This window comes from Penaeus japonicus, unplaced genomic scaffold, assembly GCF_977035675.1.
Source record: "Penaeus japonicus unplaced genomic scaffold, GWHDUDI00000001_assembly GWHDUDI00000013, whole genome shotgun sequence".
Lineage (NCBI taxonomy): Eukaryota > Metazoa > Arthropoda > Malacostraca > Decapoda > Penaeidae > Penaeus > Penaeus japonicus.
In genome coordinates, this window is record NW_028234415.1 from 34,767,004 (window position 1) to 34,772,480 (window position 5,477).

Consider the following 5,477-nt stretch of genomic DNA (forward strand, 5'->3'; position numbering starts at 1 on the left):
TTCTCTCCTCTGCATCCGCCCTCCGTCCTCCCTTTGTCTCTTCCTCCTCCTCCTCTCTCTCTCCCTATCTTTCCCTCTCCCGTCCTCTCTCCTCTCTTTCTCTCTCTCTCTCTCTCTCTCTCTCTCTCTCTCTCTCTCTCTCTCTCTCTCTCTCTCTCTCTCTCTCTCTCTCTCTCTCTCTCTCTCTCTTGTATTCCCTCTCCCTACTCTCCTCTCCTCCCTCATCCTTCTTCCATCCCTCCCTCACTCCCTCCCTTTCTCCTTCCTTCCTTCCTCTATCCTCCCTCCCTCTCTCCTACCTTTCTTCATCACTCCCTCACTGCCTCCCTCTCTTCCTATCTCCCCTTTCCCTCCCTCCCTCCCCTTATCCCTCTCTCCCTCTCTCACTCCCACTCTCTCTCTCTCTCTCTCTCTATCTCTATCTATCTATCTATCCCTTTATCTATCTATGTATCTATCTATTTATCTCTACATTTCTTCCTCCCTGCCTCTCTCCCTCTCTCTCCCTCTTTCGCTCCCTTTCTCCCTCCATTCCTCCCTTTCCTCCCTCCTACCTCCCTCAGTCCTTCTCTCCCTCCCTCCTTCTTTCCCTTCCTCTCTCATCCTCCCAATTTCTCTTCGTATTACAATTTTCCTTCGTTCTTACTTCACTGCCGATCTTCACATCCTCTCCCGCTTCCCAACGCCGGCCGCCAACCTAAGCACGCCCGTTGCATTGCAATTGCAGGGATATCCCCTTTTAAACCTTCAACCTGGCCTCCGCGCTCTCTTTGTTACTGTCCATCACCTCTCCCCCCCCTTCTCTTCCAACCCCCCTCTTTTCACTCCCCCCTCCCCTCTCTGACCCCTTCTCTCATCATCACAGAGAGAGAGAGAGAAAGAGAGAGAGAGAGAGAGAGAGAGAGAGAGAGAGAGAGAGAGAGACCCCTCCCTCCATCTAACACCTAAAACAACTAACCTCCAACGTCATAACACTAACCTCTGACAGCATAAACCTCTAACTTCTAACTAACTTCTAACACCTTCAATCACTAATTTCACAAACATCTAACACCTTCAACCTCTAACATGACAAACTTCTTACACTTTCATCCTCAAACCTCACCGTTTCCGAACCGCATCCAACCCCTACCATATGCAACATCTAACATCCTTAACCTCTAACGCCTCAACCATCGAACATTGCAAGCGTCTCTAATATCTCAACCACGTCTAAATATAACAATCGCAATGAGCTAAGCTTTGCACAGAACATCACACCACGTACAGCTGTTTCTAAGCCTCTAATCCTTATGTAATTTATGGACTTCCCTGGCATACATTTTCTTAAACACTCAAACACACGCACACACCTCTTTCTTTCCCTTCTACTAACTCTAACACGCACCTTTCACTCTTACTAACTCACTCTAACACGCATCTTTTGATCTTACTAACTCACTGTAACACGTAACTCTTACTAACTCACTCTAACACGCACCTTTTACTCTTACTAACTCACTCTAACACGCACCTTTTACTCTTACTAACTCACTCTAACACGCACCTTTTACTCTTACTAACTCACTCTAACACGCACCTTTTACTCTTACTAACTCACTCTAACACGCACCTTTTACTCTTACTAACTCACTCTAACACGTACCTTTTACTCTTACTAACTCACTCTAACACGTACCTTTTACTCTTACTAACTCACTCTAACACGCACCTTTTACTCTTACTAACTCACTCTAACACGTACCTTTTACTCTTACTAACTCACTCTAACACGCACCTTTTACTCTTACTAACTCACTCTAACACGCACCTTTTACTCTTACTAACTCACTCTAACACGCACCTTTTACTCTTACTAACTCACTCTAACACGCACCTTTTACTCTTACTAACTCACTCTAACACGCACCTTTCACTCTTACTAACTCACTCTAACACGCACCTTTCACTCTTACTAACTCACTCTAACACGCATCTTTTGCTCTTACTAACTCACTCTAACACGCACCTTTTACTCTTACTAACTCACTCTAACACGCGCCTTTTACTCTTACTAACTCACTCTAACACGCACCTTTTACTCTTACTAACTCACTCTAACACGCACCTTTTACTCTTACTAACTCACTCTAACACGCACCTTTTACTCTTACTAACTCACTCTAACACGTACCTTTCACTCTTACTAACTCACTCTAACACGCACCTTTTACTCTTACTAACACACTCTAACACTCACCTTTTACTCTTACTAACTCATTCTAACACGCACCTTTCACTCTTACTAACTCACTCTAACACGCACCTTTTACTCTTACTAACTCACTCTAACACGCACCTTTTACTCTTACTAACTCACTCTACACGCACCTTTCACTATACTAACATTATTAACACGAACCTTTCACTCTTACTAACAATCTTAAAACACGACCCCCCTACCACCCCCCCCCCACAACCCACCCCCCCCCCCCCCTTTCCCCGCATCTTTTGCTCTTACTAACGCTACTCTAACACACCTTTCACTCTTACTAACTCACTCTAACACGCACCTTTCACTCTTACTAACTCACTCTAACACGCACCTTTCACTCTTACTAACTCACTCTAACACGCACCTTTTACTCTTACTAACTCATTCTAACACGCATCTTTTGCTCTTACTAACTCACTCTAACACGCACCTTTCACTCTTACTAACTCACTCTAACACGCACCTTTCACTCTTACTAACTCACTCTAACACGCACCTTTCACTCTTACTAACTCACTCTAACACGCACCTTTTACTCTTACTAACTCACTCTAACACGCACCTTTTACTCTTACTAACTCACTCTAACACGCATCTTTTACTCTTACTAACTCACTCTAACACGCACCTTCACTCTAGACTACTCACATCTAACACTACCACTTTCGACTCGTACTAACGTACATTCTACACGCGCCTTACCTTACGAACACACTCAGAACACAGCACCTATTACTTCTTACTAACTCTCAACAACGCACTTTTACTCTCCTACTCACTCTATACGACGGCACAACGCTTTACTCTTACTAACTCACTCTAACACGCACCTTTCACTCTTACTAACTCACTCTAACAACATCAATACCAAAAAACGCACAAATACTTTCACTCTTACTAACTCACTCTAACACGCACCTTTTACTCTTACTAACTCACTCTAACACGCACCTTTTACTCTTACTAACTCACTCTAACACGCACCTTTCACTCTTACTAACTCACTCTAACACGCACCTTTTACTCTTACTAACTCACTCTAACACGCACCTATTACTATTACTAACTCACTCTAACACGCACCTTTTACTCTTACTAACTCACTCTAACACGCACCTTTCACTCTTACTAACTTACTCTAACACGTACCTTTCACTCTTACTAACTCACTCTAACACGCACCTTTCACTCTTACTAACTCATTCTAACACGCATCTTTTGCTCTTACTAACTCACTCTAACACGCACCTTTTACTCTTACTAACTCACATAACAGACCTTTCCAATAAATAAATACTCTAACACGTCCCCCCAACCCCACTGTTTTACTCTTACTAACTCACTCTAACACGTACCTTTTACTCTTACTAAATAACCCGCCTCACTCTAACTCATCACTAAACACGTACCTTTTACTCTTACTAACTCACTCTAACACGCACCTTTTACTATTACTAACTCACTCTAACACGCACCTATTACTCTTACTAACTCACTCTAACACATACCTTTTACTCTTACTAACTCACTCTAACACGCACCTATTACTCTTACTAACTCACTCTAACACGCACCTTTTACTCTTACTAACTCACTCTAACACGCACCTTTTACTCTTACTAACTCACTCTAACACGCACCTTTTACTCTTACTAACTCACTCTAACACGCACCTTTCACTCTTACTAACTCACTCTAACACGCACCTTTTACTCTTACTAACTCACTCTAACACTCACCTTTCAGTTCCTCTCTCACTCCTCCACATTGCTAACTACGCATCCTTCAATCTTACTAACTCACTCTAACACGCACCTATTACTCTTACTAACTCACTCTAACACGTACCTTTTACTCTTACTAACTCACTCTAACACGTACCTTTTACTCTTACTAACTCACTCTAACACGCACCTATTACTATTACTAACTCACTCTAACACGCACCTATTACTCTTACTAACTCACTCTAACATCCACCTTCCTCTACTAACTCCATTTTATATAGCACGCGTACCTTTTACTCTTACTAACTCACTCTAACACGCACCTTTTACTCTTACTAATTCACTCTAACACGCACCTTTTACTCTTACTAACTCATTCTAACACGCATCTTTTGCTCTTACTAACTCACTCTAACACGCACCTTTTACTAAACTCAATCCTTAACCCGCACATTATATATATCCTAAACAAATACCAGATACATTTGTTAAAACTACTACATAAACGCACCTTTTACTCTTACTAACTCACTCTAACACTCACTCTTCCCTCCTTCTCCCAACGCTATATCTTCCCCATCTACATCTTTCCCCTCTCTATTTCCATTACATCTTTCCCCTCCTCTTCCCTCATTGCATCTTCCCCTCTCTCTCTTCCTCTTCCTCATCTCCCTCAACCCAACCTTCAAACAAACCCTCCCTCAACCCCACCCCGCCCATCCATATTGCCCCTAGTTCTTTTTTCCCCTCAATCCCCTCAATACCCCCCCCCTCCCTCCCTTCTCCTCCATCTTCTCCGTTAACCCCCTCCATATCCCCCCATCCTTCCTCCACCTTCTCCCTCAACTCCCCTCCATCTCTCCCAACCCCCTTCCTCCTCCATCCTTTCCCTCAACCCACTCTTTCCCTCAACCCCAGCCTCCTTTAACTCCTCCTTCCCCCCTCCCCTCCCCTCCCCTCTAATCCCCCTCCCCCCCTTATACCCACCCTCAACCTCATTTAACACCTCTCCCCCACCCATCCACCCACCCGCCTCTTTCCATAAGCCTGTTGCACTGTGCACGGTGTGGCTTCATGTTGAAAGCCTTCAGACCGAACATCTACTCATAAATTCTTGACTTTGAGATTTTATTAATTTCTTATGTTATGCAAAGTAATGATGACGAGGATGAATATATCTGGTTAGGATTTTTTTTTCTTACATAAAATGTACGTTTTTGTGTGTGTGTGTGTGTTTTTTTCTTATTTCTTTATATATTTCTTCACTTGTTTGTGTTGTTTATGTGTTCTTGTTGTTCCTGTCTTTGTTTTTGTTTACGTTACGTGGGTCATGGAAATAAAGGATATTTTATTTGTTTTCTTTATATATATATATTGCATTACATATTTCTTTCATGTGTGTGTGTGTGTGTGTGTGTGTGTGTTTGTGTGTGTGTGTGTGTGTGTGTTTGTGTGTGTGTGTGTGTGTGTGTGTGTGTGTGTGTGTGTGTGTGTGT